Source organism: Cololabis saira, chromosome 15, assembly GCF_033807715.1.
Source record: "Cololabis saira isolate AMF1-May2022 chromosome 15, fColSai1.1, whole genome shotgun sequence".
Classification (NCBI taxonomy): domain Eukaryota; kingdom Metazoa; phylum Chordata; class Actinopteri; order Beloniformes; family Belonidae; genus Cololabis; species Cololabis saira.
Window position 1 is genome coordinate 25,401,077 of NC_084601.1, and position 14,643 is coordinate 25,415,719.

The following is a 14,643-nucleotide window of genomic DNA, read 5'->3' on the forward strand; positions in this document are numbered from 1 at the left end:
ACAGTCTGTTAGCCTAATGGTGTTCATAAAAACCTGGAATGGAATTGAGGACAGTTTTGCTGGAGGGAATTTTGACACCAAACATGGCTGAAGCTAAAAGAACACGCTCAAAGAACTATACTATGTATGAAAAAAAAACTCTACTTAAACAAATTTTGGGAAATCATGCTGTTATTGAAAGTAAAGGGCATAGTGCTGCTGTTGAACATAAGAAGAGGAGTGCTTGGGCTGCCATTTGCAGTGAATTCAATGCAAATAAAAATGTAACCACACTTTTGTATCCAAAAGTGTTCTTTTCCCAGAGGAAATTATTCTAACCCTGGTGGAAGAGCCAGTGTAAAGTGACTGTGCACCCTCCACATCTGGCATGGCATCCCAGAGAAAAGATGCTGCCAAAACCTTCCAGCAGAGACCAAAAAGGATGTCAATGCATGAAAAGTTAGCCTTAGAAGTTCATGAGCAGAAAATGAAATATCTGAAAGAAGAGCATGACATGGAAATGAGAATTCTACAGGTTGAATTGGATATGAAATTTAATTTAATTTAATTAATTTAATTTAATTTAATGAAATACACTTGACAAGAGTGTGAGTATTGTAGTCACCACAACCTAAATTTTAGGACAGCCTTGGTTGAGTTTCTCATTTAATTTTTCAGCACACTATTGCACTGCAATGTGAAAGCAGCTCTGAGTGCAAGTCCTCGTTGGACTGGCATGGGCACATCTGAATCATTCTTGTCTTACATTGGAGGGTCAGGACAATTATACAGATTTAGGTAGTTGTGCAGCTTCAGGTAGTTGTGCAGAACAGTTGTAGCAATGATCACCTTGCAGCATCTTCTTGGCTCCAAACATACGCTTGACCATCCCTCTAGTGCGAATATGAGCTCTGTTATATCTTTGCTGCTCAGTTGTTGTGGGATGTGGCCAAGGTGTGAATAAATAGGAATTCTGCGCATATGCACTGTCACCAATTATTATTCCGCTATGTTGCCCTCTCTCAAACTGAGCACACAATGAAGAGTTGTGAAAAATCCTTGAATCATGTGTTGCTCCCTTCAAACGGGCAACAATGTTTGAAAACTCTAAATTGGGAGTGCATACAGCCTGAACATTGATGGAAAACCAGTTCTTACGGTTCCTGTACTCAGGAGTTGATGGACACTTGATTTCAACATGACATCCATCAATACAATCACTCCTGGGAAGTTCCCATATTCGTAGAATCGTGATTTATAGTTGGCTTGCTCAGCAACATCAGGGAACTTAATGTACAGATTTCTCAGTTCACAAATGGCACTGCAGACATTGTGAACTATTCTACACACTGTTGCTTTGCTGACACCACACAAATCACCAGTTTCACGATGAAAGGTTCCAGATGCCAAGAATGATCAGAACTTGGAGAGAACTGGGTACAGGCCATCCTCTTTGAGACATGGAGGAAAGTCTAGGCTCAAGCAAAGTAATTATCTCCAGTACATCTTCTTTGTACATATGAAAGCGGTCTCGGAAAGTTATTTCATCAAACTGATTCAATGGATTACTCCTATCCACAAGTATTTGTCTGGATGTAGAGAATATTGGTCTTCATTTAGATATCCCAAATACTCCATGCTCCCAAACCATCTGTGCTCCCTTTCACAAAAAGTACTAAGCCGAAGTTAAACCTGCCTCTTTGCAGGATTAATATAAACTTCAATTTAGTCCTAGAGTAGCTCTAATCCACCCTCTTGCAATTGGCTTTGTTTAATCCAGAACAGACTAAATCTATGACTATTTTAAGATATGTCTGTGCAAGTGACTTAAAGTTAAGCCAGCTCAAACAGCCTTTTAGTCTGAGACTAGGCTTAAGCCTTGTCTGTGAAACCGGGCCAATGGCCCGGTTTCACAGACAAGGCTTATATCAAGCCAGGAGTAGGCCTAAGTCAGACTAGTAAAGCTAGTTTATTTAAGTGGCTTGCATGAGCGTGGCTTAAATTTGTCTTAGTTAGTCCCAGACTGTGGAGTCCTGGAGTAAGCTTAAATGAGAACACCTCATTAGCCTAAGTGGGAGCACAGTCTGTTAGCCTAATGGTGTTCATAAAAACCTGGAATGGAATTGAGGACAGTTTTGCTGGAGGGAATTTTGACACCAAACATGGCTGAAGCTAAAAGAACACGCTCAAAGAACTATACTATGTATGAAAAAAAAACTCTACTTAAACAAATTTTGGGAAATCATGCTGTTATTGAAAGTAAAGGGCATAGTGCTGCTGTTGAACATAAGAAGAGGAGTGCTTGGGCTGCCATTTGCAGTGAATTCAATGCAAATAAAAATGTAACCACACTTTTGTATCCAAAAGTGTTCTTTTCCCAGAGGAAATTATTCTAACCCTGGTGGAAGAGCCAGTGTAAAGTGACTGTGCACCCTCCACATCTGGCATGGCATCCCAGAGAAAAGATGCTGCCAAAACCTTCCAGCAGAGACCAAAAAGGATGTCAATGCATGAAAAGTTAGCCTTAGAAGTTCATGAGCAGAAAATGAAATATCTGAAAGAAGAGCATGACATGGAAATGAGAATTCTACAGGTTGAATTGGATATGAAATTTAATTTAATTTAATTAATTTAATTTAATTTAATGAAATACACTTGACAAGAGTGTGAGTATTGTAGTCACCACAACCTAAATTTTAGGACAGCCTTGGTTGAGTTTCTCATTTAATTTTTCAGCACACTATTGCACTGCAATGTGAAAGCAGCTCTGAGTGCAAGTCCTCGTTGGACTGGCATGGGCACATCTGAATCATTCTTGTCTTACATTGGAGGGTCAGGACAATTATACAGATTTAGGTAGTTGTGCAGCTTCAGGTAGTTGTGCAGAACAGTTGTAGCAATGATCACCTTGCAGCATCTTCTTGGCTCCAAACATACGCTTGACCATCCCTCTAGTGCGAATATGAGCTCTGTTATATCTTTGCTGCTCAGTTGTTGTGGGATGTGGCCAAGGTGTGAATAAATAGGAATTCTGCGCATATGCACTGTCACCAATTATTATTCCGCTATGTTGCCCTCTCTCAAACTGAGCACACAATGAAGAGTTGTGAAAAATCCTTGAATCATGTGTTGCTCCCTTCAAACGGGCAACAATGTTTGAAAACTCTAAATTGGGAGTGCATACAGCCTGAACATTGATGGAAAACCAGTTCTTACGGTTCCTGTACTCAGGAGTTGATGGACACTTGATTTCAACATGACATCCATCAATACAATCACTCCTGGGAAGTTCCCATATTCGTAGAATCGTGATTTATAGTTGGCTTGCTCAGCAACATCAGGGAACTTAATGTACAGATTTCTCAGTTCACAAATGGCACTGCAGACATTGTGAACTATTCTACACACTGTTGCTTTGCTGACACCACACAAATCACCAGTTTCACGATGAAAGGTTCCAGATGCCAAGAATGATCAGAACTTGGAGAGAACTGGGTACAGGCCATCCTCTTTGAGACATGGAGGAAAGTCTAGGCTCAAGCAAAGTAATTATCTCCAGTACATCTTCTTTGTACATATGAAAGCGGTCTCGGAAAGTTATTTCATCAAACTGATTCAATGGATTACTCCTATCCACAAGTATTTGTCTGGATGTAGAGAATATTGGTCTTCATTTAGATATCCCAAATACTCCATGCTCCCAAACCATCTGTGCTCCCTTTCACAAAAAGTACTAAGCCGAAGTTAAACCTGCCTCTTTGCAGGATTAATATAAACTTCAATTTAGTCCTAGAGTAGCTCTAATCCACCCTCTTGCAATTGGCTTTGTTTAATCCAGAACAGACTAAATCTATGACTATTTTAAGATATGTCTGTGCAAGTGACTTAAAGTTAAGCCAGCTCAAACAGCCTTTTAGTCTGAGACTAGGCTTAAGCCTTGTCTGTGAAACCGGGCCAATATCTCTCTGTATAATATATCTAGCTTTATCACTTAATAAAGGACTAATATTACCAACATATATGTCATCAGGATTCAACCTTGGAATATTACAATTTCTTCCTTTAGGAGCGAAACACAGTAACCTTCTAGCACCATCTGGTATTGCATCAAACACAATTGAATATTGAGAACATCCAGACATCCAGACTGGGGACTGAGAAGGGCAATCAGTGACGTCACTCCTACGTCACTTTTTTTTTCTTTTTTTTTTTTTACTCCTACGTCACTTGGGATCGCCACCTCAGTTCGAATGATGTCACACCTTTTGCGGGGAGGGCATGAAAACGAAAAAGCAATGTCCTTTATCATTTTAATTATAAAGTACACAAAACTCACAGAATGCAGTGGTAAATAAGAAAATGTAAATGCTGTTTGGATGATTTATTATTCATTTTATTTATGAGTAATAAAATGCAGCTTCATTTTGAAAATAAAAAAGCATTTCTGCTAATACATTTTTATTTTAAAATTTGGCATTTTAAAAGGAATTTTGTAACACTTCTTGCAAGATATTTTTTTCAGAATTAAATTTTTTATCAAGTTTATTTGAAATACATCATTGCATAACAATACGAATTATGATGGTTTTTTTTACACTTTGAGACAAGAGGACCGCTCTATTGAAAAAAGAAAACAACAAAAAAATAAATAAATATACACTGTCAAACAATGCTAAAAAAAAAAAAAATATTTAATATCCTTTTCTTTATCATATTAATTAAGAATGAGCAATGGTGAAGAAAATGTAAATGCATAAATTATTATTAATTTAATTTACGATTAAATAATAATGATGATTTTACATAATCATATTTATTTATATTTATATATATGTTCATTAATGATTCATTATTATTAATTATTATTAATTAATAATTTTATTTATTATTTATATATATTATATATATATTATATTTATATATATTTATTTATATTGTATATTTATATATTGTATATTTATATTTATTTTAAATAATAATTTATTTATTAATTTTTATTTATTATTAATTTAATTTATGACGTAACCCTGTCAACGCAGCACTGCCCAAAGGTGCAGCAGCATACATATATTGCATATATGACATCCAAAACTGGGGCTTTATTCCGAAAATGAAAAATAATTTTTGCTCATCCATTTTAATTTGAATTATGGTACAGAGTTGCTTCCATACCATTAGTCCTAGTGACTAAAGGAATAGGTAAAATGAAGTGAAGCATGAATGTTATGAGAGAGCAGCATCAGCAGCGGCCGCTCATCATCCCAGCAGCAGCATCCTGCATCCTGGCTTTCTGCAACATCAGTACACACCAGGCGAGCACAGATCAGCCCATCGAATCGGCATTTGCGTTGGAATATAAAAGAAGAATTGAGCTTTCTCCTTCTCTTCTGTGCCATTAACCCAGAACCGATCCCGTCTCATGCTCCTGTCACGCCGACCCGAGTCGGAGCGACTCGGCCGATACTGAAGCTGTCCCAGCCGGACAGCAGAAGCTCCCCAGACGCTTGTCATTACCCAATCAGAGGTAACCTATACTACTTTACCCCCCACCCCATTATTTGACTTTTTCAAATATCTAAAATATATGTATTTTAGATCACAGGCATTCGTGCTAAGCGAGGTGTTGCTCTGTATCGGATGGGCACTTCGGTACCAGACTAGCTTAAAGATAATAGTGATTTAACGGTTCAGGGAATAAATGATCATATTATGTTGACTAAAAAATAAACCCACTTTAGTTTCTAAATGATTACACGCCAATCTTATATTCGTCTTATGTTTCGTTCACCATTCAAATGTTAATGTTTGCAAAAAATAACAGCTTGCAGAAAATTGTACGTCAAGCACCGCGACATGTTTTGGTGCGTCAAGGTACGGAAATACCGTGCAGGGAAATATTAAACGTTACATTTTAATTCAAGTGTTTGCTGTTATCTTGACGACATGTGAGCCGAATCACAAAGTGAACTGTGCTGATTCGAGCGGATGTTGTTTCTTTTTAAAAGACCTTATGACCTTACCATTAAAGTGCATTTTCCTAAAATTGTAAATGTTGTCAGGCTAGATTCAGCCTGGCGAGTCGCTCTCTGGTCCTGCTGCTAAACGCTATGCTAAGCTGGCTAGCTGTATAATAAGGTCAACATATTCTAGGCTCTGCTTCATAATTAAAACAAAGAGATGCATCAGGCATACCGACATTTTTCGCAATCGGCCTCTAAGTCTTTTTATCATATCAGTAATAGTTTGGTTATTACAACTTATTCTCTTATGGTGTATTACTCATGGAAGCATTGTAAAATTATAATAAATGTGGCATTCTAGTGTATTACCATTGTCCTTTCAGTAATGAGGTAAATACTAAGGTACAGATGTTTTTAAAGCAATATTACAACATGTTGAAAATAAACACCAGCTGATGATCCCAGGTTTCTGGAGCTTGAATACTTATTTGTTTTTTCCACACAATTTGTTCAGAACTCCATTCTCAAAAAAGTGTGTCACCTGTTGTACCTATTGCATCTTACCAGTCAATAAGAGATAAATGGAGCCCTCTGGGCAGGCAGGCATCTCAAACTAAGTGCACACACAATTATATAACCAAGTAACTACAACCTAGTCACACTATGTGTGTCTGTCTTAGTAAAGAATATGATTAACTTTATAATCAGGGTTTTTTCTAATTTAGATATCATGCCAGATGTCTTGTTACTACATATATTTTAAATGTTTTGATATTAGTGCTTCTTCTGGAATAATGGTATAGGACACTTAACTTTGCACATTTCCTTTTAATTAATTAATTTGATTAATTTGCGGGCAGCAGGGGTGCATCCAAGGAATTTACCATTTATCAATATGTATTCTTGTACATACGTGTGTTCTTGCGTTCTTGTGAAATGTCATCATCTGCAGCTGAAGTACTTTTCTAATTCTCAAGAGCGCATCTGACCAATAACAGAATAAATACAGAGTTTCTCTTTCTTTGCCTATTTTATTGATGATGCATCAAGTGGAGGCTTGTGTAGACCAAGGGCCAAGCATTTAACTTTCAAATGAAGGTTCATGTGGAACTGGGGCTGCATTCACACTGCAGGTCAATTCCTATTTTTATTGCCCATATGTGACTCATATCAGATTTTTTAATGATAGTCTGAACGGCACAAATCCAATTTTTGTTCAAATCCGACCCAGGTCCCTTTCACATGTGGTCCTAAATTGGATACATATGTGATATGTGCCGAAGCAACTGCAGTCAGAATGATCATGTCGCATTTCATCTGACTGGCATCACAGGAGATGAGTGTTGCTGTGAAAGTTTAGAGGACAACTGACAGATATATTCAAAAGTCTTCCTTGGCATCCTGAAATTATGGATGAACCCAGATGATGAAGCTGGTGTAATATCTTACTTTGTTTTATGGGATTAAGTCTTTTACACTAGAAACTGGTGAATGTAATGGCGCTTTTACACTAGTACCTACTCAGCCCGACTCGACTCGCCTTGCCCTCGTTTATGTTCGATACCCAGATCAGAAATAGGAGGTTGGAACGAAGCTGCTGTGACGTATTTGATTGTGTGATCTAAACGAAGAAGACAACAACACTAAAGATGTAGAACCTGGAGGAGATGATATATGTGCTGCTGGGTCTGTGGCTTGTGTTTGATATCAAGTTAAAAAATGAGAGTGAAAGAAGCTTCAAGCGGGGCTGCTTTTTATTTTATTTAGTTCGTCTCGGTGCTGCTGAAACGTCAGTTGGGAGCAGCGAGCAGCTGAGAAATGACAGAGCACCTGGTAGATCTTGTTGTTCCTTATCGCCCGTCTAGATCCCTTTTTAATTCTCTCCTCAGCCACCAGGTTTATGAACATCTGCACCTCAGAGTTGGATCATGAAACAGACTTTTGCTGCCATTGCTGGTCGAATAAAATGAACAAGAAGGCACCGTCGCTGATTTCCACCTCCTGACTCAGACGTCTGAGTCCAACCCCCTGACCAATCGGTGGTCTGTAGTGTGATGACGTCAGATACCGCCGAAGTGCAACAAGTGGTTTAAACTATTAAAGTGCACAGTAATAAATGAGTAAATAAATTACCTGAGTCTTCATATTATCAAGAAGGCGCATGAATATAAATAAATATATACATATTTTTATATATATATTTTTTTTAACTTTTTTTTTCTCACTTGTGTAACAGAACATCAAGAGTGGCTTTGAGGGGATTTGTATAAAGGGGTGATTCATGATGTAGAGTTTGATTTCAGGGAAAGTGAATATTGCATAATCTGTGATGCTTAATTTAAATACATGACATACTTTGAGTGATAGAAATATCCAGGGGTGTGGACGTGCAATTGAAGAGGGGACCTTTAAATAGGACACCTGAGTGCTAATGACCTACAGAGGCCTTGTTATTTTTGGGTAAGGTTTTGCCAACTATTTATTAGGGCCCGAGCACTTACAGTGCGAAGGCCCTATTGTATCTGTAGGAGTTCTCGTTTTTTTTCGTTTTTTCTTCCGACGAAATGAGGGCCTTTTTGCCCCCCTAAACGTGCCCCAAAAGTCACCAAATTTTGCACGCAAGCCAGGCCTGGCGAAAAATTAGATATTTACTGGTTTGCATTAATAGGCGTGGCCTAATGGCTCAACAGCGCCCCCTAGAAAGCTTTGTGCCTTGAGCCCCACAATACGGTTTGACCTACATGCACGAAAATCGGTACACACCTGTATAATGTTGCAACTTAAAGAAAAGTCTATTGGCGCCATGGCCGAAACCGAACAGGATGTCGGCCATTTTAAATTTATCGTGTAATTTTGGCGCAATTTATGCCATTTCTTCGGCCTTTAAAATGACCCGAACCGTAACGTGCACCCAGGTGTGGTATACATCAAAATGTGGGTCTCCATCCTGTGACGACAGGCATTACTTTTCTCAGTCAAAAGCGTTACCGTGGCGACGCTAGCCGCCAAAAAGCGCGCCCCCCCTTCATCTGATTGGTCCATATTTGATAGTTCCTACATTCTGCCATAACTTTTGAATGGTTTTGTGACAGACTCACAAGGGGGAACCCAAGAGCGAGACAGTGGTGGAGTGAAGAATGAATTTATTTAAGGGAAGGGGAAAAAGGGGGTCCGGTTAGGGCAGAGGTGGTTGCTGGCACGGGGAATGGCTGGCGTGGGGAGGAGAGGACGATGGAGGGCTGAGTGGAAGCCAGGGGTAGCTTGGAGCTGGAGGGTGGCTGGGAGAACAGGCTGGTTGGAGCTGGCAGATGATAATGGTCCTGGGGGAACAGCAGAAAAGGCAGTCAGTAACAAGATCAAAAAATAGCAAGGAGATTTCACGAGGGTTTTCACTGGGATCGGCCTGAAGTGCGCACCACGGAGGTTTGACAACAATCTGGCGAGGAGTGGTGGAAAAACCAGTGTAGATATACTGCAGTGGAGATGAGTTGATGGATGGCAGGTGTGGAGACTGAGGGAGCTGATGAGCTGATGGCAGACAGGTGTGGAGGAATCCAGGAGCTGAGTGTGAGTGGCAGATGACCACACAAAACAACACAGGGAGTGACACAAGGAAACACAAGGGATGGGAGAACACAGGGAAACACAGGGGAAGAGGGAGGTACAGCCATAGCTGTAACAGTACCCCCCCCTCAACGGGCGCCACCAGGCGACCCACCAGGCTTGTCAGGGTGCTCACGGTGGAAGTCCCGGACCAGGGACGCAGCAAAAATATGCCGACGAGGAACCCAGCAGCGCTCCTCAGGCCCATAACCCTCCCAGTCAACCAGATACTGGAAGCCCCTGCCGCGGCGGCGCACGTCCAACAACCGCCGGACAGTGTAGGTCGGATGGTCATCGATGATGCGGGGGGGTGGGGGGGCAGCAGCTGGAGGAGACAGTGGGCTAGTGGAGACCGGCTTCAACTGGGAGACGTGAAAAGCAGGGTGAACCCTCATGTGAGGAGGAAGCTTGAGCTTGACAACGGTGGGATTTATGACAGAAAGTATCTCATATGGACCAACATAACGGGGTGTGAGTTTCTTGGAAGAGGTTTGCAAGGGGAGATCCTTGGAAGAGAGCCACACTTTCTGACCTGGTTTGTAGTTAGGGGCCGGTGTCCGATGGCGGTCAGCAATGCGGCGATTGCGGTCAGCAGTGCGGAGCAAGGCCGCACGGGCATCCCTCCAGACCTTACGGCAACGGCGAAGATGAGCTCGGACCGAAGGGACGGAGATGTCCTCCTCCAAGGCTGGAAACAGAGGTGGTTGGAAGCCCAAGGCACATTCGAACGGTGACATACCCGTGGCGGCACTTGACAGGGAGTTGTGTGCATATTCAATCCATGGCAGGTGGGTGCTCCAGGAGGAGGGGTTCCTAAAAGCAACACAGCGAAGCGCAGCGCCCAGGTCCTGGTTGGCCCGCTCCGTCTGACCGTTAGTCTGGGGATGATAACCGGACGACAGACTCACCGAGGCGCCGAGGGCCTGGCAGAAGGCCTTCCAGACCTGCGAGATGAACTGGGGCCCACGGTCAGACACAATGTCGGAGGGTATGCCATGGAGGCGGAAGACATGGTACACCAACTGGTCAGCGGTCTCCAAGGCTGTGGGGAGCTTGGGGAGAGGTACAAAGTGCACAGATTTAGAGAACCGGTCCACAATGGTTAGTATAGTGGTATTACCTTGTGAAGGTGGAAGTCCAGTAACAAAGTCGAGGGCTATGTGAGACCAAGGACGAGCTGGGACTGGCAAGGGACGGAGTAACCCGGCAGGTGGTTGGTGAGAGGCCTTGGCACGGGCACACACCGTACAGGCGGACACAAAGGCACGGGTGTCAGAATCCATTGAAGGCCACCAGAAATGCCGCTTAAGGAGGGACAGGGTACGGGCAGCTCCGGGGTGGCAAGCAAACCGGGAAGTGTGCCCCCACTGGAGGACTTGGGAACGGACGGAGCTAGGCACAAAGAGACGATTGGGGGGCCCGTTACCTGGGTCTGGCTGAGCCCGTTGAGCATCCCTGACAATGGATTCGATTTCCCATGTAACTGCTGCCACCACACACGTCTCAGGAAGGATGGTGTCAGGGATGGAGGGCGCCTCCGCCAAGGAAAATTGGCGGGAAAGGGCATCTGGCTTCAGATTTCGAGAGCCTGGACGATAGGTAAGTGTGAAGGAGAAGCGACCAAAGAACAAGGCCCAGCGAGCTTGACGGGAGTTGAGGCGTTTGGCTGTCTGGATGTAAGCCAAGTTCTTGTGGTCAGTCCATACGACGAACGGATGTTCGGCCCCCTCCAGCCAGTGCCTCCATTCTTCCAGAGCGAGTTTGACAGCCAGCAGTTCCCGGTTCCCAACATCATAATTCATCTCTGCCGGTGACAGACGGCGGGAGAAGAAAGCACAAGGATGCAACTTCTGGTCGGTGGCAGAACGCTGAGAGAGCACAGCCCCGACTCCAGAGCCGGATGCGTCGACCTCCACAATAAACTGACGAGTGGGGTCTGGGTGGATGAGCACAGGCGCTGAAGTGAAGAGCCTTTTGAGACCAGAGAAGGCCGCCTCGGCCTCAGGGGTCCAAGAAAAAGTGCTTGCAGTGGAGGTGAGTCTGGTTAGGGGTGCGGCCACCCGACTGTAGTCTCTGATGAAGCGGCGGTAGAAATTAGCAAAGCCAAGGAACTGCTGGAGCTGTTTAACAGATGTGGGTTCGGGCCAGTTAGCCACTGCCTGGATCTTAGCAGGGTCTGTTCTCATTTGTCCACCCTCAAAGATGTACCCCAGGAAAGAAACTGAACTGGCATGAAAATCGCATTTCTCTGCCTTCACAAAGAGTTCATTCTCTAGGAGCCTCTGGAGTACTTGTCGGACATGTTGGATGTGTTCTTCTGGGTCTTGGGAGAAAATCAGAATGTCGTCAAGATAGACAAACACGGTTCTGTTGAGGAAGTCACGGAGTACATCGTTCACTAGGGCTTGGAACACAGCGGGGGCATTAGTCAGACCAAAAGGCATCACGAGGTACTCGAAGTGTCCAAGAGGGGTGTTGAAGGCCGTCTTCCACTCGTCCCCTTCCTTGATTCTGACAAGGTGGTAGGCGTTTCTCAAATCCAGTTTAGAAAAGACAGTGGCTTTCTGAATGGGTTCGAAAGCCGATTCGATGAGGGGTAAGGGATACTTATTTTTGATGGTGATGGCGTTGAGGCCTCTGTAGTCAATGCAGGGGCGGAGAGTGCGATCCTTCTTGGAAACAAAAAAGAAACCTGCTCCAACTGGGGAAGAGGATGGACGGATGATGCCAGCAGCCAGCGATTCATGAATGTATTGCTCCATTGTCTCTCTCTCTGGACGGGAAAGTTTAAACAGACGACTAGAAGGCAGGGGAGCCCCAGAGAGGAGGTCAACGGAGCAGTCATATGGGCGATGAGGGGGAAGGGAGAGAGCACGCTGTTTGCTGAAGACCTCACCCAAATCGTGATAAACAGCTGGGACTGCTGACAGATCTGGGGGTTCTGAGGGGGGAGAGGAAACAATGGCCTCTACTGGGGCAAGAGCAGACTGCAAGCAGGTTGAAAGACAAAAGGGGCTCCAGCTTACCAATTTGCCAACAGACCAGTCAAAATGGGGATTGTGTTTCCGGAGCCAGGGGTGACCTAAGACAATGGGGGCACTGGGAGAGGAAATTAGGTGGAACTGGATGTGCTCGTGATGATTACCAGACAGGATGAGATGTACAGGTTTTGTACGGTGTGTCACATGGGCAAGGAGATGGCCATTGAGGGCATTAGCCTTCAGGGGAACGTCCAGGAGCTCGCTGGTGATGCCTGTTTGAGCAGCCAGGGTGGCATCCATGAAGCTCTCGTCCGCACCGGAGTCCACCAAGGCGGGTAGAGGCAGGGACAATTGGTTCCAACATAATGTGGCATTGAACTGCATTCTGGGTCGGGGTTTAGGAGAGGAAGGAGTTTGGTTCGACAGAACCCCCACTGCTACTGACGAGCCTGTTCCCTTTGACCGATGGGGACAAGAGGCAAGGAAATGACCCTTTTGGCTGCAATAAATGCACTCTCCAGCTTGCATTCTCCTCTGACGCTCTGTTGGGGAGAGACGAGCCCGACCCAACTGCATGGGTTCTTCAGGGGGTAGAGAAGAGAAGGAGCTGGAGTAGTCACTGGAGCGGGACCTGGCACAGGGGATGGCTCGGGGAGCTAAGCTGGGTTGAGGCACAGGCAGAGGGCATGATATGGGAATTTGTGGATGGCCTGCTTTCTCCCTGCGGCGCTGCCGCAGGCGGTTGTCAAGACGAGTAGCCAGGGAAATAAGGGAGTCCAAATCCTCTGTTTCATCCCTCGCCGCAAGCTCATCCTTGATGTAATCCGCCAAACCATTCATATATGCTCCCTGCAAACTTAGCTCTCCCCACCCACTTTCTGCTGCCAATATCCGGAACTCAATGGAATAGTCCGCAACAGACCTGGAGCCTTGACGGAAAGAGAAGAGCTTGCTAGAAGCTTCCTTGCCTTGGATGGGACAGTCAAAAACTTTCTCTAACTCCGCCACAAACTGAGGGTAGGAAGAGAGCACGGGGGAGGCTCTATCCCACAGCGCTTTAACCCACTGAGCTGCTCTCCCAGAAAGCAAACCCATACTAAAGGCAATGCGTGACTGACCTGAGCTATATGTTGCTGGTTGCTGCTGAAACACTAGAGCACACTGGAACAAAAACTGTCCACAAGCTCCCGGCTCGCCAGAGTATCGCTCCGGGGTCGGGATGTGAGGTTCCCGGGAAGGCGGCGCTGGAGCGGCCTGAGCTGGGGGTGAATCAGGTTGAGCAGCGACTGGAGGGGCAGTGGCTGATGAAGCAGGGAGTTGGGAAATACTGGTAGTTAATGCCTGTAATGACTCCCCTACTTCACGAAGAAGCTTGTCATGTTGTCCAAGCAGGGTCCCCTGGGAAGCCAGAGCACGACGGAGTGAATCCACGTCCGCTGGGTCCATACTGGCCAGATTGTTCTGTGACAGACTCACAAGGGGGAACCCAAGAGCGAGACAGTGGTGGAGTGAAGAATGAATTTATTTAAGGGAAGGGGAAAAAGGGGGTCCGGTTAGGGCAGAGGTGGTTGCTGGCACGGGGAATGGCTGGCGTGGGGAGGAGAGGACGATGGAGGGCTGAGTGGAAGCCAGGGGTAGCTTGGAGCTGGAGGGTGGCTGGGAGAACAGGCTGGTTGGAGCTGGCAGATGATAATGGTCCTGGGGGAACAGCAGAAAAGGCAGTCAGTAACAAGATCAAAAAATAGCAAGGAGATTTCACGAGGGTTTTCACTGGGATCGGCCTGAAGTGCGCACCACGGAGGTTTGACAACAATCTGGCGAGGAGTGGTGGAAAAACCAGTGTAGATATACTGCAGTGGAGATGAGTTGATGGATGGCAGGTGTGGAGACTGAGGGAGCTGATGAGCTGATGGCAGACAGGTGTGGAGGAATCCAGGAGCTGAGTGTGAGTGGCAGATGACCACACAAAACAACACAGGGAGTGACACAAGGAAACACAAGGGATGGGAGAACACAGGGAAACACAGGGGAAGAGGGAGGTACAGCCATAGCTGTAACAGGTTTGACATACAGACTCGTGGGTGGTGTCATCGGACTCGGTTTTTAGTACTTTAGCTTCA

At 44.7% G+C, this 14,643-nt stretch overlaps 1 protein-coding gene across 2 annotated transcripts in view; it reads left to right on the forward strand.

Moving 5' to 3' along the window:
• Nucleotides 1-5,144: 5,144 nt before the first annotated feature.
• The window catches only part of glcci1a (glucocorticoid induced 1a), a 34,151-nt gene continuing 24,652 nt past the window's right edge, over nt 5,145-14,643 (forward strand). For both annotated transcript variants that reach the window (XM_061741163.1, XM_061741164.1), the window contains exon 1: nt 5,145-5,503. The gene's annotated coding sequence lies outside the window, so the exon portion shown is untranslated. The remainder of the gene's footprint in view (nt 5,504-14,643) is intronic.